This window comes from Siphateles boraxobius, unplaced genomic scaffold (genome assembly GCF_051911475.1).
Source record: "Siphateles boraxobius isolate OS27281-9 unplaced genomic scaffold, OSU_SipBor_1 25, whole genome shotgun sequence".
NCBI classification, from domain to species: Eukaryota; Metazoa; Chordata; class Actinopteri; order Cypriniformes; family Leuciscidae; genus Siphateles; species Siphateles boraxobius.
The window spans coordinates 38042760-38069879 of record NW_027508866.1 but is presented as its reverse complement, the minus strand read 5'-3'; the positions used below and the strand labels follow the sequence as shown (position 1 = coordinate 38069879).

Genomic DNA, 27120 nt, shown 5'->3' with positions numbered 1-27120 from the left:
TATTCTCAATTACATCGACGATTGGTTGATTTTAGCTCAGACCGAGCAGATGGCGGTTCGGCATCAAGATGTCGTCCTCGCTCATATCAGAAAGTTGGGGTTGAGGCTGAACGCAAAGAAAAGTGTATTATCTCCTTCCCAGAAGACCACTTTTCTGGGTGTCGTTTGGGATTCGGTATCGATGCGGGCGCGACTCTCTCCGACCCGCATCGCTTCGATTCTCTCAGCTGTGAAACAAGTGAAGCTAGGCCAGCTACTCACTGTCAAGCAGTTTCAGAGACTGTTGGGTCTGATGGCAGCAGCGTCCAACGTTATACCTTGCGGCCTGTTGTACATGAGACCGCTACAGTGGTGGCTCAGGACCAAGGGATTCTCCCCGAGGGGAAATCCGCTCCGCACGTTCAAAGTCACGCGGCGCTGCCTTCGTGCTCTGGTCATGTGGAGAGAAACTTGGTTCCTATCCAAAGGTCCTGTGCTGGGGGCTCTTTGTCGTCGCATAACGCTAACGACGGATGCTTCCCTCACAGGGTGGGGGGCGGTCATGAGTGGTCGCCCAGCCCAAGGTCTGTGGCAGGATCATCATCTTTCGTGGCACATAAATTGTCTAGAGATGTTGGCTGTGTTTCAGGCTCTGAAACACTTCCTAACAGACCTGAGAGGCCATCATGTGTTAGTTCAATCAGACAACACGTCGGTGGTCTCTTATATAAATCATCAGGGGGGCCTGCGGTCTCGCCGGCTTTACAAGTTGGCCCGTCAGATCCTCCTGTGGTCCCAAGGGAAGCTACTATCTCTGAGAGCAATGTATCTCCCTGGGTATTTGAATGTGGTAGCAGACTCCCTGTCGAGGCAGGGGCCGAGGCCAGGGGAATGGAGACTCCACCCCGAGGTGGTGGAGCTCCTTTGGTTGAGTTTCGGTCGCGCCGAGGTGGACCTATTCGCTTCCAAGGAGACCACTCATTGTCATCGGTGGTTCTCCATCACTCTTCCAGCCCCCCTGGGGTTGGATGCTATGGTGCAGCCGTGGCCGAGGTCACGTCTGTACGCCTTTCCCCTGATTGCTCTGTTACCAGGAGTTCTGGAGAGGGTCCGCTGGGACGGGGTCGGTCTACTACTAGTAGCCCCGTTCTGGCCGGCCCGAGTATGGTTTGCGGACCTGATTTCTCTCCTGGACGGTTCTCCTTTGGAGCTCCCGGTCAGGAGGGATCTACTCTCCCAGGCGGGGGGCACGATACTTCACCCCCGCCCAGAATTGTGGAAACTGTGGGCTTGGCCTCTGAGGGGGCCCAGCTCATAGACTCCGGTCTCTCAACCGAGGTTGTTGAGACCATTCTTAACTCCAGAGCTCCATCCACGAGGAAGCTTTATGCCTTGAAGTGGAAACTTTTCACTTCTTGGTGTGGAGAACACCTGCAGGACCCAGTTAACTGCCCAGTGGGTGCAGTGCTGGAATTCCTGCAGGAGCGCTTCTCCACAGGGTTTTCCCCCTCCACACTAAAGGTGTATGTGGCGGCACTAGCTGCTTACCACGTCCCTTTCAGTGGAGTTTCTCTTGGGAGACACCCGCTTATAACTCGTTTCCTCCGTGGCACTTTGAGGCTGAGGCCAGCAGTTCGTACGAGGGTGCCGACTTGGGATCTGGCCATTGTATTAGAAGGTCTTTCCCTAGCTCCTTTTGAACCTATCGAAGAAGTTCCCGAGAAGTTTCTCACTTTTAAGACTATCTTTTTGCTTGCTATCTCGACACTAAAAAGAATCGGAGATTTGCAGGCTCTGTCGGTTTCACCCTCGTGCCTGGAATTTGCACCTGGCATGGTTAAAGCTTTTCTGCATCCTAGACCAGGTTACGTTCCTAAGGTTCCTACTAATATTGTTAGACCTACGGTTCTGCAGGCTTTCTGTCCTCCTCCATTTATGTCATCGGACCAGGAGAAACTTAATTCACTCTGCCCTGTTAGGGCATTAGACGCTTATGTCCACAGAGCTGCCCTGTGGAGGAAATCAGAACAACTTTTTGTATGTTTCGGGCCACCCAGGAAAGGGTGTCCGGCGTCTAAACAGAGAATGAGCAAGTGGGTGGTTGAGGCTATCTCACTTGCTTATGAGTCGGCTGGCCAGCCTTCACCTTTGGTTGTCCGAGCTCACTCTACCAGGAGTATGGCTGCTTCTAAAGCTCTTTTGTCGGGGGTTTCCCTGAGTGATGTTTGTGATGCGGCTGGATGGTCTTCACCGCATACTTTTATTAAGTTCTATGACCTAGACTTAAGCTCTACCCCTGGGGCACAGGTGCTCTCGTCCTCTGTGCGCTAGTCTCACATGACGGTCATTTGGTCCTATGGCGACGTGGGTATTCGCGTTCCCGCAGCGTTTGACGCAGCTCGAAGTTCCCTTGAAAGGGAACGTCTCGGTTACGTTTGTAACCCTAGTTCCCTGATAGGGAACGAGACGCTGCGTCGCTCCGCCATACTCCCGGCACTCCCGTTAGCGCTTCCTTCAAGCCTATCAGAAGCTAATGCGCTTGTGTTTTTGGGGTGCTTTATAGTTTCCTGGTCGATGACGTCACCCGCCTATGACGTTTCATCTCTCCATTGGGCTGATTCCATACGTGCTTCATGACGCACAACGCAGGGGCGTTCCCGCAGCGTTTGACGCAGCGTCTCGTTCCCTATCAGGGAACTAGGGTTACATACGTAACCGAGACGATTTAAAATGTTGTGATATGATTTTGTCAAAGGTTTAATAGACATAGGAATTGAAAGAAGATTGTGTGTGTGTATGAATGGAGATCACAGTATTTTACAGATGAATCATGCAGCTCTACTGTCTTATCTCTCTCTCAGCATATGAGTAGCGCAAGGGCTTTTCGGTGCGTTCAGTCTCACGCCGCTTCCACACGTCCACTTGCGACACTCATAGATAATGACACGTTTCATCCTCTGTTGAACAAGTGTGGCTAACTTCTGTCAACCTCGTCTATAAGCAAGGACAAAAATAAAGCAATTTAATTTGAATTGATATCAATTCTGGAATAAAAAAAATCTCTTTTAAAATCGTAAACAAAAAGATTTACGATTTTTTTCTCCCAGCCCTAACACAAACACACAAATGTTCCTTAAAATGTTTACAAAGACATTAAACACACACACACACACACACGTTGGGTTTCCATGTTTTATGGGTACTTGTAGAAATAATTATTTTTATACTGTACAAACTGTAGGCCTATATTCAGTCCCCTAAATTGATGTAATTTAACAACATAAACTGATGAGTATTTGTATATATTTCATATTGACAGCATTATGTTATTTATTGTTTAAGTGTTATGTTTATCTCTGGATATAGGCTTAATGTGTGTCATTGTTCTTTACAGGTTGGAGGATTTTGATGTCACAGATGAAGGTTTTGCTGGTTTTGTAAGGGTGTTACAATGAGAATCAGAATCAGAAAGAGCTTTATTGCCAAGTGTGCTTGCACACACAAGGAATTTTCCTTGGTACTGAGGCTTCCAGTGCACATATACAAATACAGATACAACAAGTAATAGTAATGTACAAAGTAAATGATAAATGTAAACTGCATCTGTCTGAGAATAAACTAGGAGACTCTGGAGTGAAGCTGTTAAAGGATCTGAAGGATGATCCAAAATATAAACTGAAGACATTATGGTAAAAATAGTTTTTAACGATATTTCAGTAACTACACGTGCGTGTGTGTGTGTGTGTGTGTGTGTGTGTGTGCGTATGTGTGAATATTTTTTGTCTGAGATCAGGGGTGAAGCCAGACGATGTAAACATTTGGGGTTTAGCCCAAACCTAGGGGGGTCCAGGGGCATACACCCCCGGGGAGATTTTTTTCCCATTTACGTCAGCTAAATGCACTATTTTGGTGAGGTTTACTGTTAATGTTCCATATAAAAAACTTTGTTATGTCCATAATAACTTCAGCCGGTTAACCAGTAAGCTCGCTACTACGCCGGTGAAACATACAACACCCCGCCAGCGGCCAGCCCCTGATGACAACGACGAAGAAGATTTATATTCTTCTTCATTAGTTTTTATTGGCAGTTGGCAAACAAGCTGAGTGATGCGCGATGCATTACCATCCACCACCGAGCTTTTGTTTAACCCTCTGGGGACCAAGAACGCACCCGTGCATTTTGCTCGTTTTTTTTTTTCACATACCAGAAAAATAGACTTAAAGTACTACCATCATTTCTGGTCATATAGAGTTAAGAAATATGAGAAAATAAACTGTTAAATGTCTACTTTTTTATGTGCCCACATACAATCGAAATAAAATATTGTGCTTTTGTAAAATAAAGAAAATATACAGGGTGTGCGTTCTGCCTCTCCGTGAACTTTTTTTCTGGAGCACGTCTCTAAACTTAAACAAAACTCATCGAATACTATTCACCCAGCCATGAGCAATATATATTTTAAATCATTTGAGTTTGTACTTTTAAATGATACGATTCAAAACTAAAATAAATATTCTCCGTTTATGTCATCTATATAAAAAGAGAGACGTGTCAGCCGTTCTAATTATCTTTCTCTCATCTCATTATCTCTGGTAATGTGACACGCCCACGGAGAGCACGCGCTATTCAAACGCAAATATGTGAAGCAACACATTGAGACGCGTTAACGCCCATATAGGCTAAACTCTGTAAACACACTATATTTTTAGTCAGGTTAAGATTCGTCTTGCGCGGCTATGAGGAATAATCCTGGGACATTTACCACAGAACAAGTGCTGGTTTATTTTCACTTCGAGGAGCGATGAGTAGGCCTATATCCAGCTGAGAAGTGTGTAAGTGTTTTATTCTTGTGCTTTGTTCTAATCGCGATATAGAATAACGTTAGTGTCTGTAAACGGAAAAATAGCATACTGTTTAAATGTGAATCATGTTTCTCTCTCTCTCTCTGTGTGTGTGTGTGTGTGTGTGTGTGTGTGTGTGAGAGAGAGAGAGAGAGAGAATGAATGAACGCACATACCGTAAAACTTCAAACTGTCCATTGATTTTGATTAATATGCGCGAGGAGGGAGAGAGAGCAAGACAGCGCTCATGTTTGAAGACGTGAGAGTGCGCGCGCGCGGCCGGGGCGCGCTCCCTCTCTCTCTCTCTCTCTCTCTCTCTCTCTCTCGCTCTCTCTGCTCGTGCGCCCTGTCAAACGCAGCAGTCACTCTACGTCACTCACCGATCAAAAAAGGCTTTGGCGGGACTCAAATTTGCTTTGGCGGCCGCCAAAAAGCGGACGATCCGGCGGGTTTTAGAAGATTAAATACAACCCGAAAAAAACAGACCCTGCTTCTATTTGAGACCGGCCTTTATTTACCCAAACCTGTCGCCACACCAGGCGTGTAAAAGAGACAGGCGTCTATTTGGGACTCGGCTATTATTTGAAGTTTTACGGTATACGCACTGTTACAGACGAAATAAAAGACAACATTTTGTTGACTAGTTTTGGATAAAGTTTTTACTCTAAAATAGACATCAAATAAGCTTTTGTTAGGAGTTTCTGCTCATATGTTATATAGTATGTTTTGTCAATAAACTAATCAACTCAGATGTTATAGTGTTTGTTCCAATGCAAGCTATATCAAAATAATGAATTCTCAACTTTAAAATATGTATGATCAAATAAATAAATAAATAAATAAAAATAAATAAATGTATTGGCCTACTAAGACATTTTTGGAAAAAGACAATTTTCTTTTCAAGATGTTTACAACTCTAACTTTGAACTATGTGTGTGTGTGTATGTATGTATATTTGTGTATATATATATATATATATATATATATATATATATATATATATATATTAGGGGTGTCGCAATATACCGGTATTGACGATAATCGTGATATTCAAAGCTTGAAATATCGACATCGTGGTAATTTAGAGTGTGACAATATACCGGTATTGGCGATAACCGCAATTTTTAAAATGAATAGGACTTTTATGATAACATGACACGTATACTCCAGCGCCAGTTGAGGTGGCAGTATTGCACCCGCTGACATCTATCAAATGAGAAGAAGACACAGCGCGCGCCCGCGCAGCCACTCTGAGAAGAATGTTGTCTGAGCAAGAGAAAGTAAGCTCGCCAGTATGGGAGTTCTTCGGCTTCAAAGAAAACAGCACATTAAAGGGGGTCGCACACCGGACGAGAAGTGCAGAGAATTCTTTAAAATTCGAACACATTATTTTCTATGAGTTTACACACACCGACGGCACCATTCGGCGTCTGTCCGCGGTGCCCAGCAATGGCTCGGATTTTCAGGTGAGATTGTAACCACCCCAACTCGTAATAAGGGTGATTTACAGGTTCTCTACTGGACCAATAATTTTCTGTGGCTCAATAACCAAGGAAAACTCACGTGCACAATGCATTGGTTATAAATATAACAATTTTATTTTTGAACAATCATGGTGTTAAAACCCAAGGGGGGGATAACCAGGGGCGGAGCCAGACGATGTAAACATTCGGGGCTTAGCCCAAACCTAGGGGCGGTCCAGGCAGGGGCATACTCCCTTGGAGATTTTTTCCCCATTTACGTCAGCTAAATGCACTATTTTTCAGGCTGTTTGAGATATTAGAAAGCCTAAAAATCTATACACTACCTGGGAAAATTATGATAGTTAGTCCTACTCAGTAAAAAAAAAAAAAATCACAGAGTAGAGTCTACAACCTATTTTGTATGTAATTGTTCTCCAGCTGTAGTGAATCCAAAACAACAAAAATGTTAAGGATGACTCATTTTCACCCCTGGCAACTAAAAAGAGGCAACCATTATCTGACTATTTTTAAGTTTGCCTAAATAGGTAAAACACAGTGGTATCTGGTGGCGTGTAAAACTTATATAGCAGCCCTTTTAGACTGGGGCCAAAACGCCACCATAACTCGCTGAGAATAATTTAAGTCTCATGTGTGCAATAAAAGTTCCAAAGACCTGTGTCTTATTATTAAATATGTATACTTTTTGTTCAGAATTGCTGCATTAAATATTGATGATATTGTGCAATATGTTACAGTAAATTAATGATGCGTTGCCCAAAAAGCTTACATATAAAATTGTGGACAGTGATATTCATTTAATTAGCAATACTCTGCTGCTACCATTTATTCATTATCACTGTTCACCGTAACAATTCCTTTAATTATGTAAATACTAATATGTTGATTACATTATTACAGGCGCATCTCAAAAAAATGTAATATTGTGGAAAAGGTCATTGTGCTGCACCACCAGAACAAAACTGACAGATTGAATTCTCAGGAAACCTTTGCAGGTGTTTTGAGTTGATTAGCTGATTAGAGATCTTGTCAGGTCGTATAAAAAATTCTTTGTTCTAAAATTCTAATACATTTGAGATAGGCGTACTGGAGTTTTGATTTCCATGAGCTGTAAGCCCATCATCATGATTAAAACAATAAAAGGCTTGAAATATTTAACTTTTTATGTAATGAATCTAGAATATATTAAATATTTACTTTTTAAATTAAAGTATGGGGGGGAAAATAACTTATTGACGATATTGATGCATCTGTACTTGGAATTGTTGTCATCACTTAACTCAAGTGTTAGGCCTTTAACAGCAGATTCACATGTAACACTTGTCCGCGGTTCGTCTGACGCTGCTTCTGAATCTCTCTCCGGCCGGTGAGGTTAACTGTTAGTGTTCCGTATAAAAAAACTTTATGATGTCCATAATAACTTCAGCCGGGTTAGCCAGTAAGCTCGCTACGACGCCGGTTTAAACATACAACAGCCCGCAAGCGGCCAACCCCTGATGACAACGGCGAGGAAGATTAATTTATATTCTTCTTCGTTAGTTTTTATTGGCAGTTGGCAAACAAGCTGAGTGATGCGCGATGCATTACCGTCCGCCACCACGCACATGGTTTAATTTTTTGCCGCTCCATCAGAAATTCTGAGAGGAAATTAAACAAAGTTGAAGTTATTTTAAAAAACCTAAAAGATTCGGGGCTTTTGACAAACCATTCGGGGCTTAAGCCCAATTAGCCACCCTCTCCTACCCCCTTACTCACACACACGCTCACTTTACACACAAATGGCGCCGGGGGACCAATAGTTGCACATATAAATTAGGGCCTCCCCGGCGAACACAATACCAACACAGACATCAACCACAGTCAAATGAGAGTGTACTGCTGGCTTCCTTACCCGCTACCGGACGTGGGTTCCCACATTCAAGGAAATCAACGGCGGCCGCCAAACTTAAGAGGGGAAAACCCCAGCAAAATATCCCTCCCAGTCGCTATTCGCACACACTATCTCCAACCCACGTCCCGGCACGGTAGCCTCGGCAAGGAACTCAACAGCAGCCACAGAAAAAACCCCAGCAAAACAACAAATACATCATACCTTTATAACTTTAATCCCTGATTGCTAATGCAACACAGGTGTTTCGCTTCCCCGGCACATCATGAGTAAAACACTGTGGACGCTAATAGCGTTGCCACTCCCCTTATTTGGGATGCGCAGCTTACAAGATTCTCAATTCATTCAGTTAACGGATGCGCTCTGACTGAGGTAAAGTGTTCAGACTGCAGACTTAGGAACAATTGTATTTAATTGTACAGCACACTCATATCATAGTACAGACATTATCTTAATTTCATAATGTCCTTAAACATAACAATATTGCTGGCCATGAACTGAGAAAGTGCGCGTCCGGTGTGCTACACGCGACGCAGCGTGGAGCTACGCTTCTCGTCCGGTGTGCGACCCCCCCTAAGCCCAATCTGCAGAATGTGTAGCCATAAACCTTTTTTACCCATCTCCGTGTCCATCACCCTGCGGATTACGTTATTTTACAGAGAGTAAAATGCGATTATTTTACTAGTCATGGAATGGGAAATGTGACATTAACCTGTTAACAGCGGGTTTCTGTTTTCATATGTTTAAATAAATGGTGATTATTAAATACCCCGTTTTCTTTACTCATCTTATTTTCGTATTTTTGTATTTGCACTTGATTTGTTTTGTTCAAATCTGCATGACTTGCACCGGCGCAATATATAGGTTTAAGAGCTTTTCAGTTCTTCAGGAAACATTCGGACAGTGTTTCGCTCCAGTTTGAAACCAGATATACTTCACATGCTTGTCTTACTTCACAAAAATTTGCATTAAAATATTGAGAACGCAAGAAATAAAAATGCAAAAAAAGAAAAATTAAATAAACAAAGTAAAATTTAATTTGACTGAATTGATATTTTCTCCCCAAAGGCAGATTCCTTTTATATTACAGAGGTTCCGGAGACAAAAATTGCAGAAATTATAAATTGTCAAATTCCAAATCAAATGATATCTAAATGATGAAAAGTTGCTTTTTTTAAAAAAAATACAGAACTGTGTTAGTTAAACCACTGACACATCTTGTCAATCTTTCTATAAGAACATGTACATTTCCTTTAGGATGGAAAAAAGCAGTCATTGTGCCAGTATTTAAATCAGGAAGTCAGGACTCTATGTGTGATTATCGTCCCATATCTATTTGACCTATTTTATCTAAAGTAATTGAGAAAGTTGTAGCAGCACAATTGGTTGACCACTTAGAAGCCAGTCAGTTCCTCCACCCACAGCAGTTTGTTTTTAGATCGGGTTATTCAACTGAAATCGCAAACTGCTGTTTTATTGAAAATGTGAAAAATTCCCTAGATAGGGGTGATGTGGTGGGAGCTGTATTCCTTTACCTTAAAAAGGCTTTCGACACAATCAACCATAGCTTGCTTTTAACTAAAATGTCATCTTTTAATTTCTCTACTGAGGCAGTACATTGGTTTGCGTCCTATCTTCAGGCTAGAGTAAAGTGTTTTAAAGTTGCCCAAGAAAAATACTCACTCTTGAACATCAAATTGGGCATACCACTGGGCTCCATATTTGGTCCTTTGCTGTTCAGTCCCCAGTGCTAAGCTTCATCTCTTCTCCAAGCTGGGTCTGGCCAAGTTGGGCTGGACTCTCAGTCCAACCTCTCTCATGGTCAAACCGTGGTTGATTACATGATCAACAACTGTTGCCCTAATCTCATCAGAGATGGCTCTCCTTCCTTCTCTTATTTGCCCTCGCCCTCGTCCTCCACTTCCTCTTCCTCTTCCCCTTCCCCTTCCCCTTCACTCGACTGGGATGTTGCAGTAACAGTAACAATGGGCATATTTTGTAGTATTAAACACATATTTATACCGACTTCATCAGGCTCAGAAAATTCTTCACAAAGAACACAAAAAGCCTTCTCAGCTGCCGTAGTTGCAACTCTTGCATCATCACAACTGTGCGTTGCGGGAAGGAGTGGTCCTGCACCATCTCCTGAGAAACAATCGTCGACCCTGAGCAGCCCGTCTCAGGAGCGCCGCTTGGCCCGGCGTTTAGCGGGGGGCGGGGCAGGAGAGGGCTGTGGCGCCTTCTTGCGGCTTCCTCCGCGACCAGGCCTAGGTGGAGGCTGCTGCGTGGCCCGGACGGGAGGGGCGGGAGCCGCAGGAGGGCGCCCTCGGCGGGAAACAGTCTGAGGCTTCTGCCCGGCCGAGCGGGTGGAGGCAGCAGCGGGCCGGCGGGGCAGAATATGTTTAATTGCCTCAGTCTGTTTCTGGGCAGTCGAAAACTGTTGGGCAAAATCTTTGACTGCACCGCCGAAGAGGCCGGCCTGGGACAAGGGGGCATCGAGCAGACGGGTCCGCTCGGTGTCCCGCATGTCAGACAGGTTCAGCCACAGATTTCTCTCCTGGACCACAGCTGTGGACATCACCAAACCCAGGGAGCGCGCGGTAACCTTCGTCGCCCGGAGAGCAAGGTCGGTCGCGGTGCGCAGCTCATTGAAGAGCCCTGGGTCTGTCCTACCCTCGTGCATGTCTCTGAGCATCTGGGCCTGGTAGACCTGCAGAGTGGCCATAGCATGCAGAGAAGCAGCCTGTCCCGCCTTTCTGTAGGATTTCGCCACGAGAGTAGACGTAAACCTACAGGCCTTGGATGGGTGCTTAGGCTCGCCCCGAGAAGAAGCACTCTGAGGACATAGTTGCATGGCAACAGAGCGTTCAACCGGGGGAAGCCCAGTGTACCCACGGGCAGCCGCTTCATCGAGGGGAGGAAAGGCGGATGAGACCAACGAGCGGTCACGGGAAGACAGGGGGGTCTTCCAGGACTTCGAGATCTCATCATGCACGTCCGGGAAGAAAGGTATTGGGGTTTGCTGTGGACGAGGGTCGGCGGCCTTACCCAAAAACCAATCGTCCACCCGCGAGCGCTCAGGACAGGGTGGAGGCCTCCACTCAAGTCCGATGCTCGTGGCTGCCCGGGAAAGCATGGCTGTCATCTCCGGATCGGACTCGGGCACAGCTATATGCTCACCCGAAGGTGGCAGCTGTGACGAGTCGTCACTTCCAGAAGATTCAAACCCACCTTGTGATGCTGCAACAGACATGGCATCATCCTCTGTAGCTTCCACTTTAACACGCGGGCCACCAGAGGGTAGACCCGCGGGAAACAGCTGCTCACTAGCGGGCACCGTCATTGAAGAGGGGGGCTGGGGTCGCGGACACATAGTCGGCGCCTTGTTGCAGACCGTCACCCTGGCCACCAGCCGAAGTAGAGCCTCTCGTGGAGGCGCTAGATCGGGGTGTGGATGAGGGGACTCTCACTCTTGCGAGTTCACCGAGTCTCGACCTTAATGACGCGATGGTCATGTTCCCACAGAGAGAACATGAGTCATCCACGAGCGCTGCTCTAGCATGATCAATGCCCAAACATACTAGACAGCGCTCGTGCCCACCAGAGTCCGATACCAATCTGCCGCAACCAGAAGTACACGGGCGAGGCATCTTTAAAAAGACGTGTAAGCTCTTTTAGAGAGAAAACTCAAGTGTTAAAGCGCCCGGGGAAGCACGCACTCTCTGACGAACCACGGCAGAGATAAGCAGGAAGCACGCGCTCGCCAGAGATCGCCGTCACACCAACACTCGAGGCACTCGTTCGTGAAGCTGACAATTCAGAGTTGGCTTTTGGAGAGAAGAATACACTTGGCTCCGAAGCGAAAACATATCTGCATGTTGCCAGGCGTCCTCCTTTTATACCCACGAGGTGAGGCGGAGTTACGTCATGCAAATTCCGCAGACCCATGGCATTTCTTTGCCATTGGCTCGTTTTGTAATACTCGAAGTTGATAGGCTTTCTAAGCGAAACCCCATTCGTCGTCATCCGACGGAACTCGGAGTGACAACGAAAGGGAACACTAACTATCAAGTCTCGTGTGTCCAGTATAGTCATGTCTCAGTAGGGCTGTTGCCATCTAGCGGTTGAGAAATGTAATTGTATTTTTATTTAATTTAAAATGAAAGACAGTCTTAAATAATAACATGGGTTATAAATAATACTATTTTGGCTATACTAATTGCTGGACTAAATCAGGGCTATAGCCAAGCCGTTAAACGTAGACCACTGAATGCCTGGATCTCGCCGGTGGGCTAAAAGCAGACTCACACAGCCCGTCCAATTCACAGCTAAATCATGACTACAGATCGACCATGTCATGAAATGACACTGGCACCTTGTAGATATTATTGCCAATGCGAACATGATGAGATATCAACCATTTCATGCGTTGCCTGTCCAACAATGAATCAGTTTTGACTATAAGTGGGCTACAGATAGACGGGCTGACTATACGAGCTAGATCGTGTCTACGCACAGCCTACACATAGTACATGTCAAAGAAATTAAACCAAACACCTTGTAATCACAGTTGACTTTGCTTACATGATGGCATATCATACATTTTCCAAGTTATTTAAAAAAAAAATACTTGTAACCAGAAATGTTATTTTGGCTAAGAAGTGGGTTACACATAGCCGGACTACTGTATATCGGGTCTATATTTAACCGAGACGGTGAAATGACGGCTATATTGCTAGCTGGGTGGTTACAACCTGACCAACTTGACAAATATGGGGGCTTGTCCAGCCAATTGTTATTTGATAAAGGTTCGTTTATAGTTTGTTAGTGCGATAAATATGGAGGCTTGTCTATTGTTTGTTAAGTGATAAATATATGTCCAATTTGTTTGGTAGCTGACAACATAGGCGGCCTTATCTATGTTTCACCCGTTTCAATTGAAACGGGCCCCGCCCTCCAAGGGGGCCCCCAAAACACCGGCAAAAATCCCATTCATTTTCTCCATAGGATATTGATTTTCAGCCATAATGTCTAAACCATCAGAGGTAGACTGACCACAAGCTACGAGATTGTGAAACGAAAGTTTCTGCTCCTATAAAAACCACAAGTCAGTATGAAATCAACATTGTTTTAAGAAAAACGTGTTTTATTTGCGATCTTCTGGAGAAAAACTCTTTTACTGTCTATGGAAATACTACACTACCCACAATCCTAAGCATAACACTGAGGTCTCTGATTTGTCGAACTCGCGGTTACCATGGCGATGTTTACCTCCCCCGAGAACGGCTTAAGCGATCTGAAGCATAATACCGGTAGTTTATTTGTTTATAAATTTGCCTTTTTTGCCGTTAAGTTAAAATGTTATTTTGAGCAGGAAAAGAATTTTAAGAGGAAAATGAAACGTAGCCTACATATGCCAGTGGTGCTGAAAAACGAAAAAGATATTGGACAACAAAAGAAACGCTTTATTCAGTCTACCAAAAGTGACCTCTTTCTTTGGTCCAGACGAGATTACAAAATCGCTGGACAAAGATGAACTTATCAGGGCATTCTCAGCACTTAAAGACAGAAGGGTGGATTTCTAAAAAGGGCTCAGGTGAAATCTACGCCCGCCGTCCGGTGAGTTCAACTGTCCACGGACGCGGGCCCATCATTGTATTTATGTTCGGTTCAGTGACAGTCAGACACGTTTTCTTCTTTGCTTTTGTTAATAATTTAATTTGAGGGGGATGTTTGAGCTGTTTATTTTTTGTCAGCCCAGACAGCTGAAAACATACTGCGCTAATCAAATGAGTTGTCCGTGAAAGGGCGAGGCTTATTCCAACGTAAAACGCTGTATAATTGTATATAGTTTTAATCAAATAAGGTTGGATGATTTCTATGTTGAGCTGCCTGTTCTTGAAGCCGAAAGTGCACGTAATAAAATAATATACCATTGATGCAAACCAACAGGAATCCTTGCTTTTTCTGCTCTATTATGTTTAATATGAGAAGGGCCCCATATTAGTTATTGAAACGGGCCCCCGAATGCATAAGGCCGCCACTGGCTGACAAATATAACAAGTCCATTCAGTTTGGTAAGAGAGAAATGTACACGTTCATCTGGTTCTGTTTAATGTGATAAATTTGTAGACTCGTTTGTTTAAATAATTAATTTCGTTAAATTGATGAATTCGTTAGAAACTTTTTTTCTCTCTCTCTTGATAATATTCGTTAAGTAAAAACTTGTGGAGGGTTTTAGTGGTTGTTTGGTTGCTCTGGCTGGATTCACGCGAGTTTAACTTGGTAAGTATTGGCTACTGTTTGTATATTTGAAGAGATAATTGTCTTGGATTAGGCTTTTCCCTGCGAAGGTTTATTGGGATATCCTTAACGGAACATACCGGTCTTTTGTATGGTGAAAGCAGTTAGAGCATTTGTCTCGGGAACATGTCCGTGTTTGTAGTAATGACTCGTTAATTGGTTTCTATTGGAAACACTGGTTTACAGTGTATAAAAACCCACTGCAAGAAACTGTATGAAGATTAGGGGTTGGAAGTGAATCTAAGTTAAGTACATTTTGCAATTCATTCCAAGCCCAAGGAGCATAAAAATAAAAAGCACCTTTACCAAATTCTGTCAATATCCAAGGGATTTTTAGCCGAATGTTGTAGCAAACATGAAACGTTTTCATTGATAACGGAGTACCAACAGACTTGGTCAGCGGTTTTGCGTCTGTCTGGCAAGTCAAGTCATTATTTATATAGCACTTTTCACAATACAGATTGTATCAAAGCATTTTCACAGTGATAATATGAAAATAATTACAAGAAGTTTGTTTCTAGAATAAAATTGCATCATCGTCCACATGAAGTAACGCAGATAAAAAATATTGTTGAATAATTAAATGTCCCCAACTAAGCCAAAAATCCAAGGCAACAGTGGCAAGGAACCAAAAAAACCTTGGGAGAACCCAGGCTCAGTCGCTCAGTTCTCCTCTGGCCAACGAGAGAACAGTGTACGATTATGATTCAGGCAACATTACTGGTCAAAAGTCAAATTGGATCAGAACTTTCAGAATATTACCCAAGAGGCAAGCAATATCTCTTGTTTGGCTGCTCTGTTATGATGTGCTGTCCTTTACAAATAAAGATTCCACTATCAGCGCGATAAAAAAAAAATAACAACAACATAGCTGGACGGACTCATGGTGCTATCAAAAAACTTTAGTGTAACATGTTATTATGAGCTTGACAAATTCAAAGGCAATTTCGAAAACAAACACGTAATACGTACTTCTAGATGTGTAGCTGGATCACGGACAGTTGGCACTGCTACATCCTTCAGGAGCAACTTTTTAGTAAATAGATAGAGCTATGTGAATTAATACATCCAGCTACACAACACCGACAACGCTTAGAAGACATTCTCGTCAGTGCAGCAATGGCGGATGTACAACTCTCAACTCTCAGCTGTGAATTCGATCAGGGCGGTTCTATGTTAAAACAGCAGTGTCTGTCAACACTCGTGGGCCGGGCCTGTGGCGGTAGTGACGTCACTAGGTGACGTTCTGAAAACAGGTTGTTGGGAGACACTGCTTATGATTTATGGGGATTTAAATAAAGGAGTACTTGGATTTTTATCACTGTAGGGTGGTTGTGTACACACACTGCCAACACACATATGTCCAAACACCATGCAAAATTGAATTTTGCATAATAGGTCCCCTTTAATGGATATGTTAGTGTATATTTCACACTTGATGGCAGCAGTGGAATCACTTAAAACAGAATGAGATTAAATTGTTTTTAATGATGAATGTGTGCTCAATGAGTAAGGTTAACGATCATGAAGCTTTATGTTTTAAAAGCATTGATGGTTCTAAAACAGATAAAATCATACAATCCTTATCAAATTCAAAAGCAAAAGATTTTGGGGGAATTGATAGCTCTTTCATTAAAAAACCATAGTGAGATTTTAACACCAGTTATAACATATATCATGAATAAATCTATTGATGAGAGTATCTTTCCCAGTGTCTTTTAAACTGCAGTTATAATCCCAATATACAAATCTGGAGGTAAAAATGAAATAAGCAACTACAGGCCTATTAGCATAATGCCTGTAGTATCTAAAATTCTCGAGAAAGCCATTATAGAGCAGCTAACCGATCACTTCGACCGTAATAATTTATTGCACCCCATGTAGTTCGGCTTTAGATGCAATCATTCCACCGACGCAGCCTGCTGCTATCTGATGGAAAATATAAAGGCCAGCTTGGACGGAAGGGGCAAGGTGGGTGCCGTGTTTTTGGACTTACGAAAAGCATTTGACACGGTAAACCAGTGTCCTCCTGTCTAAGATTTCTAGGTATAATCTGTCTATAGAGACATTGCATTGGATACAATCATATCTTGCAAATCGGATGCAATGTGTGAGGGTAAAAAATGTATTGTCCACTCTGAAGCCCAGCACAACTGGGGTCCCGCAAGGATCAATTCTGGGACCCTTGTTGTTCAGTATTTACATAAATGATCTCTCGGCTGTGTGCAAGGGCGTAGATATCATCATGTATGCAGATGATGCTGTCATCTACACACATGGGAGGGATATGGAGCAAGTAGCCACTAAATTGTCCTCAGCTACGGACAAAATAAGTAATTGGCTAAAAACTTCTTGCTTAACTCTAAATACTAAAAAAAACTGTTGGAATGTTTTTCGCTAAGTCAAACAAAGTAAAGGATATGCCTAACATCTATTTTAATGGGCAAAAAATTACCATTGTGACAGAGACTAAATATTTAGGTGTCCATCTAGATCAAACGTTAAGTTTTAAAAAACATAATTAAAAAATGTCTAACTCCATTAAATATAATATTTCTATTTTTAAACATATTAGGAATAGTTTGACAATTGAAGCATCTTTCATGTATTTTAATGCCATGATTTCTTCACACATCACCTATTGTTTGTCCTGTTGGTCACAGGCCAACGAGACCACACGTAAACCGCTCAGATCAGTCTATAATCAGGCGTTAAAGGTGCTTGACAGAAAAGCCCCTCGCTATCATTTTTGCAATATTTTACGTAAATACAAAGTATTAAGTTTTGATTCCCTAATTCAATATACAAATTTGAGAACTGTTTTTAAAATTATTAATAACCTTGCTCCACCCTCAATGACAAAAAATCATAAAACTGTATTCGGAACAAACGAACCGAACATCCCGATCCACTGTTCACAGAAATGTTTCTATCCCGAAAAGATCCTCCGCCTTTGCACAGACAGCTTATTCATCTCAAATCATTAAACAATGGAATCAACTCCCCAACAGTTTAAAGCTGTCTATAGATCTGAACCATTTTTCTCAACACTTAAAGAAATATATCCTTGAGAACCAGCTGTGTCAGCATCAGCACATTTAATGTATATATTATGGGTAGAGATGGTCTTTTGAATATGTTCTCTCATTTTGAACATCTGATTGTTTTTATATGACCTTCGTTGACTAATATTATGTGTAGCCTATTTGCCATTATTATTACTATTGATAGTGGTTTTGTAATGTAATGTTTTAAAAATTGTGTGCACCTTTTTTGTGACCACTGTGCCGAGCAAAGCAAGCGGTAAGTGACTCATCTGTACTGAAGATTATGAAGGTAAATTAGCAGCAAAACTCGAGAGCACGTAGATGTGAATTTGAGAACTTGTACAATAAATATTTGTACTTGTACGCGAAAATTTACACTCACAGCTCCGATGTGAAAACCTGTAAAATAAAAATGTGAACTTGAACGCTGAGATTTGCACTTGCAGACAATAGTCACAAACCTGTATTCTGAATTTGAAGCTGCAGACAAGCATTCACAAATGTGTAAAATGCCATTCACAAAGATACAACGACAGACACAAACTTGTAATACAAATTCTCACTTCTTCTAACATTCAAATTCGCAGTACAGCCTCAAATTGGCACTTGCAACTTCTCAAATCTGTCACTGCAAGTTCAAATTTCGCGCCTTGACTTTTGCTACTCTTTTCGCGATATATTAGGTGCAAAACTGACTTGTGCACTTGCAACTCAGTGGCGGCGAGAGAGGAAGGGGGCGGGAGCGGGGGTGTTCAGAGGAGCCGTTTTATTGGTTGGCGCCTAGCCAATGAAATAGGACTTCTGTTATACGTGATGTCATGAAACTCGGTGTATATGCATGTACAAATCATTGTATATTTATTGTTGCATTAAAAAAATAAAGATCTGAAACGCTAACATGGCTTAATGCATTAGACTGATATTAAAAGAAATAAATGATATGATCAAACTCAGTAAACAACACCATACTAATAATGCATAGCCTACTATGTACAGAAAAGCAGATCAGCACAGAATATGAACGCAATGCATTTAATTAAGACAGTGGTATGAAAAGACAGAACTCAGGAAACACCATGCCTACTAATAAAGCATAGAAAAGCAAATGAGCACATAATATGAACGCAACGCGTTTAATTGTACGTTAAGCATTTCCCTCATAGAAAACCAAGAAAACGCTTCATGAGGCTTAATGGACCAACAGTTATAAAAATAAAAAAAACACAATTTGTTATTATTAATAAAACTGCAGGCAGCACGTTTATTTGCACTTAACAAATATTTGCTTTCTTTCGTCATATTCTGGGCTCATTGGCTTTTCTGTACAGGCTATGCTTGATTAGTATGGTGTTAACTGAGTTTGATAATATCATTTATTACTTTTAATATTTTTATTTATTTATTTATTTATATTAAATGCTCGTAAAAGAAAACAACAACAACAAAACAAACAAAAAAACTTCAACAACAATTATTGTCATTGTCATAAAATAATACAACAGAATCCTTCAATCCAGATTAAGTTCCTTCAGTCTTTTTAATCCAGATTAATTGCCAAGTCCTTAAACGCTTAAAGCTTAAATACTTATAGCTTTTCAATTTTTTGAGAACTCAATAGATACAAAATACATTTTCATTTCAAGTTTAAATCTTAAAAAAAGAGGATTGCACTTAGAAAATGTACATTTGTGAATGTGAAATTTAGCTAACAGAAAAATAAGGTTTATAAAATACATATCACTTTTCTTTTCACATTCATGAAAACCAAAAATTACATTTCTATATGTAAATTCAAAGTTAGGATTCACATAACATTTGATAAAATCACAAACGTCACACCAAAATGTCACTGTGAGAGAGCCGGTCCAAAATAAATGTAAAGAAGTTTCAGGTTTCTCTAAACAGAAAGACCAGAGGGTATTAATATCATGCTTAAGTCTTTTGAGAGAACACTTATCTGGATAAAACCTATGAATTAACTTAAAGGTAATTTCTCTTATTTTGTTAGTTATCAGGTATTTGTGAGGTAATGTCCAAACTTTTTCCCAGGGAATGTCACTTACAAAACCATTCCAGTAAGAAATTACATATGGCATAGAAACATACTCTTCCTGTAACAAGACTCAAACTTTCTTATTGTTTTTGATTTACTGCATCAGCCACAGTTGCAAACTCTTTTGGAGTAACAGGAATTCCATGCTTTACCAAGAACTCAGAATAATTACAAATTGAACCATTTTGATTGAAAAGTTGTGATTCAAAAATAATTAAATTTTTAAACCAACTATCAAAGAAAATAGATTTATGTTTATACAGTAGGTCCTTATTATTCCAAATTATATAAGACTGAGGTGTAAAATTGTTTAAAGATGAGGAACCAAGCTAATAACATTTGCCTATGAAAAAGTGATAATTTGATAGGGATTTTCATTATGTTATAATTACAGGTTAATAAGAATTCTAAACCCCCTAGTTTAGAAAAAATATATCACTTTTAATATCAGTCCATCACACACAGGTTTCGTGACATCATCAAGTATAACAGAAGTCCTATTTCATTGGCTAGGCGCCAACCAATAAAACGGCTCCTCTGAACACCCCCGCTCCCGCCCCCCTTCCTCTCTCGCCGCCACTGAGTTGCAAGTGCACAAGTCAGTTTTGCACCTAATATATCGCGAAAAGAGTAGCAAAAGTCAAGGCGCGAAATTTGAACTTGCAGTGACAGATTTGAGAAGTTGCAAGTGCCTACTTGAGGTTGTACTGCGAGTGTGAATGTAAGAATAAGTGGAAATATATGTTACAAGTTTGTGTCTGTCGTTGTATTTTTGTGAATGGCATTTTACACATTTGTGACTGCTTGTCTGCAGCTTCAAATTCAGAATACAGGTTTGTGACTATTGTCTGCAAGTGCAAATCTCAGCGTTCAAGTTCACATTTTTATTTTACAGGTTTTCACATCGGAGCTGTGAGTGTAAATCTTTGCGTACAAGTACGAATATTTATTGTACAAGTTCTCAAATTCACATCTACGTGCTCTCGAGTTTTGCTACTAATTTACCTTCATAGAAGATGGCCCTTGTCAACACACGGTCCCTGGTAAACAAAACTTTCCTTTTAAACGACCTTTTCACTGCGCAAACCCTGGACTTCCTTTGTGTTACTGAGACATGTATTAGACCTGGCGAATCATGCCTGCTTGCTGAACTTTTACCACAGGATTGTAACTTTCTAAATACCCCGCGCTTGTCTGGCCGCGGTGGGGGACTTGCGACTGTTTTCAAAAACACTTTTCCGTGTCGATCCTTATCTACAGGCTCATATAGCAGCTTTGACGTGCAACTGTTTCAAATACCATATATACCCGAATATAAGACGACACTGAATATAAGACGACCCCCCATTTTCCAGACTTATTTTTGGGGGAAAGAGATTTTTGTGGAAAAAAATCTGGTTTTCAACAGAAAATAATTTTATTTGAAAATTCTAGTTAATTCATTGAAAAAAAAACATTTTAACACCATTCATTAAATATTTGGATTTATTTGTCACAAAATAAAGTGCACTCTGTTAATGAGTTGAAAAGAGAAATGAGAGAAATGAATGAATGCATGAGTGACAAAAATGAATAACCATCCTTTTCACAAAAATGCAATAATTATGTTGGCTATGTATGTAATTGTGGTTAGCGTGGCCATACGTCCGTATTTTGGCCGGACAGTCCGGATTTTAAGCCCCCTGTCCGGCGTTGTTTTTGTTTTCAATTCCAGTTCACTGTGCGCTTCAGTTCTATTATTAACCTATAAAAATCCCGCATATTGATAGTGGCTCCCTGATGCCCGCAAATTAGTTCAAATATCCTGGAATCTAGACCAGAGCCGCACATGCGAGACTGAACATAGCCTATTGTATGTGCTCCAAACCAAACCGTGTAGCGCGCGCACGGCAGAGAGAGAGAGCGAGCGAGAGACCTTGCGTTTCCAGTAGGCATCAGTGAGTGAACGCCTGACAGGAGCCACTCAGTGTACCTCTTGCACAGATTATCCTTGAATGGCTTGTTGACGACTACATCCAGGTTTTGGAAACTTTTTCACAAACAAGGTGTTGGCTATTTACGGAGCCCCTAAAGGGACCTGTGCAAAAATAAAAAAAGTAAGACTATCGCGTGCGCACGTGAAACATATCGCGTGGGCACGAGAAACTTTCGCGTGGGCACGAGAAACTTTCGCGTGCGCACGAGAAACTATCGCGTGGGCACGAGAAACTATCGCGTGGGCACGAGAAACTATCGCGTGGGCACGAGAAACTATCGCGTGCGCACGAGAAACTTTCGCGTGGGCACGAGAAACTATCGCGTGCGCACGAGATCTCGTGCGCACGCGATAGTTTCTCGTGCGCACGCGATACAATTTCCGGTTTGGGTACAATTTGCGTCACTGTCATTACTATGAGGAAAACAAGAGCATGGATGTGGATGCGCATGAATTAATCGAAATCTATTTTAAATTAGGACTTCTTTACAAAGACATAGTTTCTGTTCTTGCATTTCGACACAGATATATAATCACTGAGCGACATTTAAAACGCATATTGAGGTCTAGAAGTCTGTTTCGACGGAAAGGGTACTCAAATATTGAAGACGCGATTGTATTTATTCAGCATCAACTCCAAACTTCAGGTCAGCTCCATGGATACAGGTGGATGCATGCAAAGTGTAAAGAAAATGGATTGCATATCAGAAAAGAACATGTTCGCTTCATTTTGAGCTCGTTAGATCCTGGTGGTGTAGAATGCAGAAAAGCCCGACGTCTCCATCGGCGTAACTATTTTGCAAAAGGACCAAATTACATCTGGCACTTTGATTCTTATGACAAACTGAAGCCATATGGTATTTGCATAAACGTCTGTATTGACGGCTTTTCAAGAAAGATCATTTGGCTGAATGCGTACACAACAAGCAGTGACCCGAAGGTCATCGGAGGATATTACATGGAAACAGTGGAGAGTTCAGGTGGCTGCCCTAGAATCATTAGAGGCGACTGTGGCACAGAGAATGGGCACGTGAGAGACTTCCAGCGTTTCCTCAGACGCAACATTTTACAGGAATCTAATATTGACTGCTACATAGAAGGTGCAAGCACAGCCAACCAGCGAATAGAGAGTTGGTGGGGATTTCTCAGGAAAGAATGCATGGAATTTTTCATCTCTTTGTTTGGTGACCTCAAGGACAGAGGATTGTTCGACGGGGGATTTTTGGATAAAAATCTCATCCGATTCTGTTTCTTGGGAATTATTCAGGTGAGTTGAGAAGGTCTATGGCTACTTTTCCTTTTAAAGTTAACGATGTTGTTTTGTATAGCCTAATTTAGCTACTTATCAAAACATTTGGTTCTCTTTTTCCAAAGCATCGCGCATTCATGTTATTATTCATAATAAAGATTGTCACAAGTAAACACAAGATTTTGACGCCTACAGTATGTATCCAAAGGTTTGTGCGGAGTGTGTTGAGCGCTCGCTGCATGCGGCACGGATGGAGGCGTCGGCGTGAACACTTGCATTTTCCTATCAACAGAACAGTGGAAACAACTTCAAATAGGCCTACTCAATTTGTGGTCATACAGAAAAGAATAATACATCATTTGCAACTACTTTTTTGTGTAAACTCACAATAACAAGAAAACGTTGTGCTTTTGTAAAATAAAATAAAACAATCGGGCGCGCTTTTCATGATCTCCGTGAACTGGAGCGCGTCTCAAAAATGAAAAAAGCATAGCCTCACAGCGATGATAAATATAGGCTACCTATATAAAGCTTGAAATGTCCACTTTTAAACGGATAGGCTATGTATGAAGATATGTTTGCAGCCGACACATTTTAAACATTTTAAACACTAGTTTATTATTGCAGGACAACCGGCAGATTACACTTTTTATCTAGATTTAACAGATTACACTGCAACGTGAGTATAATATAAGGTTTTGATTGTACTTTATTGTAAGGCTGCACAATGAATCGAATTTGTAATCGCGATCACAATTATGGATGCCACAATTATGTAATCTTTCAAAGGCACAATTACAAAAAGTCCACTTACATTTTACTGTGTGCTTAAGATGTGTTTTTCTTTCTTTCTAGCTTATCTTAAGGGTCTTTTCCCCATTGTTTTAATTTTAGTTAGTGTAACATTATAATACCATGAATATTTCTACTTTGGTTTGGTTTGTTTAAATATTTGACATTTGAGGCTTAATGCTATAGAAAAGCAATGAAAATGTTTCAGGAGGAGTTTTCAATTGGTTTATTTTGATATAACAATATGGCATGCAGTCGCTTCAAACAATGGCATAAAGCTGTTCAAAATATCATTCAATGTAAATATTGATAATGTAATTAATAATCGCAATTACAATTTCAAGGCAATAATCGACAATTATGATTTTTGGTCATAATCGTGCAGCCCTACTTTATTGTACACTTTATTGTACTCGTGTTTTGTTTAAATGAATTTATAAATGAAATAATTAAAAAGGGAAGAAAAAATAGAAATACACATCTAAATTAAATGAATGAACAAAAAAAAAATCATAAAAGAAGTAATGTGGGAAATATGCTTTAAAGACTGGGCAAAATAAGGATGAATTCAAAAATATCTGTCAATGAATTGCTGACGTGCACGAAAACCAGCCATGTATTGGGCATTTCTTGCGGAACTCCTGCCAAATAATGAGATAATATTAAAAATATGGCAGTTTTTCCCTATGGTATCGATGTCAAAATTGTGGCCAGTGAAAATGCGGAGTGGCTAGTAACTTTGAAAAACCACTAGCCACAGTGGCTGGTGAGCAAAAAAGTTAATGTCAAGCCCTGCATGTGAAGATTGTACTGTATCTTGAAGATTATTCTATTGTATCTCTTCTGTTATAAAGATGAAGATTGACATTTCGTTAATTAAGCACAATGTTGTAAAAAAACTTATTAGATGCGTTAGATGCGTTTTGACTACTTTTAGTATTTTGTAGTTATATCAGGTAAGCCTAATGAAGATATATTAACAAAAAAATATTATATGCTATTCATATAGCCTATATATATATATATATATATATATTAGTGGTGGGCATAGATTCATTTTTTTAATCTAGATTAATCTCACTGTAATCTTGGAATTAATCTAGATTAAAATGGCTCATTTGAATTCTGACGAAGGCATTCATAATATGTGTGCTACCCAAATAAATAACCTCGCAGGTAGTTTGTAATATGGGCAGGGGCGGAGACAGACTCTCAGTGGGGGCGGAGCTTTATCATGCGGCCCTCTGCTACCAAGTCATTTTAAAATTAAAACCGTAAAAAAAACGTAAAATATCTGATGAATGCATATGTAATAATGTGTCACTTGTTGAGCCAAGTAAGCTTATGTTAAATAAAACAAAGACTATCTCGTTCTTTTCTTTTTAATGCGCCCGATTTATATTTTCTCTCCATTTTCGTAAGTATTCTCTACATTATACATTCGTTAACGCCGATAACGGCCCACCACTAATATATATATATATATATATATATATATATATATATATATATATATATTTAAAATATTTTTATTTATTTAAAAAGGGCCTCGTTGATTAATTTTGCCTGGGGCCTCCACGCACTCAGTGTAGGTTCACCTCATACCCGCTACAATTGAGAAACTACGGAGCCCGGGAAGTCACCTGTGGGAGAAAAAAAAAAACAATCTGTGGGGACGGTTTTGTAATCTGTATACGATCAGTTTATAAACCGTACTCACAAATTCTCAAACTGTTCCCTCGGTTTAACAAAGCACTCCATTTAATAATTAAGCAGCATTTTAAAAAATCATTCTACATTGAAAAATGCCACTACAGATTAAAAATGATATACCAATTGCAGTTTGAATAACTTCGTTTCAAACCTTTATCTAAAATTTATATTTGTATTGCAGGATGAATTGGATGAAACCGCACGTGTGTGGGATGCACATGTAATAAGACCTTCAAAGAACAATCGAGTGCCAAGCGGTAGACCCAATGTGATGTACTTATTCCCAGAGCTCTATAGAACGGAGAACTACATGTCGCCGGTGGACACAGGAGACCTACAGCTGTGCAAGACCGAATGCTCATTTCGATCGTCTATACCATGTGACAGTGATGTCTATGAGATTTGCAATACTCTTATGATAGAAGCTCACTTTGAGCTTCTAAAAGACTCGTACCAAGCAATAGACTTATACTTGCATCTAAGGAGTGAGTTATTGACCTTATTGTAACCTGCGCTCAGGGTGTAGATAAATAAAGGGGGTGGTGGCACCTTGTTTAAAGGATATTTGATACTTGTTTGATATTTGTTTTATTGATTATTATATTTTAACACAGACAATGTACTGATGACATCATCTAACGATGTTTACAAACATGGCTACTCAAACTCATGTTTTTCTTCATTATAATAAATTGTAAAAAAGAAAACAAAGAGAAAGAGAAAACGGCAACATATATTGAATGAATTAAAATTACAGTGCAAAAGAAACTCTGTTTTATTTATTTCACAGGAATATATTTTCATTACTGTTTACCTGAAATGTATAAACATTGTTTTTGTTTAGAAAACATTTCTAAAGTCAAAGTCGAAGCGCTAAACGGCTCTCAAACATTGTTTAACAGGATATTTAATTGAATATAATTGCTACTGACTTGTAACATTAATGAAGACAAACTATAAACTCATGTACAACATCTAGACATACACTTTCTTCTTTCAGTTCAACTGAATGTAATTTTTTTTGTATAAAACTCAAATTTGATCCTGTCTCTTTAGAATAAAAATGTAAACTAACTTTAAAACCTTAAATTATAATTTAAAAACACTCAATCATTTCAAAAATTCTAAATTAAGTTGAAACAAAATAAAATAGCAATAAAAAAATATAGTATGACGAGTGGTGTAAAAAAAAAAAAATACCTTACTCAGGTTCTCAGTTCAGTTGATTCAGTTACAGAATATCCATAGCAAAGCAATCTCCACTTAGGACATTGTCAAACTCTGCACGAAATTCAGGGTAAGAGTTGTATGTACACGGCAAGTCGAGAACTGCTCCACATGTATGTGCAACAGGCCTGCGTCCAAGACCACATAATCCATTAAACATGACTTCGATTTTGTCTTTACACATGACAGTAGAGCCTGTACAGAATCGTAGGAATGTCTCCAGCTTTCTTTGGTCTAGGTTTTTCACGTAGCGCTGCAGATGATTAAGGGTCAGCTGCTCTTGCTGGTTCAAGAAATCTTTTGCTGGCTTTATCATTTGTGCCACTTTCTTGGTTGTAGCTTTCTTTGACTCGTATGCTTCCAGTATGCTTTGTCTGTTTAGATTCAGAATGCCACTCGGCATAATGGTTCTGAAGCAGTCAATAATAAATTTGGGCTCTTGAAGGAGAACTTTGTGAGCCATTGTCAAAATAGCTAAACGGATGTTTTCTTTTGACGGCAATTGGTATGAGCCCATCCGTGAGAAGAGATCAAGTAAATCTTCTGCATCACTTTCATCCAGACTGCCTTG

At 40.6% G+C, this 27120-nt stretch overlaps 1 protein-coding gene and 1 pseudogene across 2 annotated transcripts in view; both read left to right on the top strand.

Moving 5' to 3' along the window:
* The window catches only part of LOC143750664 (protein NLRC3-like), an 89907-nt pseudogene extending 84164 nt beyond the window's left edge, over positions 1–5743 (top strand). The window contains exon 9 of the transcript XR_013207189.1: positions 3374–5743. The product of XR_013207189.1 is annotated as a protein NLRC3-like (transcript). The remainder of the gene's footprint in view (positions 1–3373) is intronic.
* Positions 1–27120, top strand: part of mpzl1l (myelin protein zero-like 1 like) — a 336259-nt gene that overhangs the window by 294637 nt on the left and 14502 nt on the right. The gene's annotated exons all lie outside the window — the stretch shown is intronic.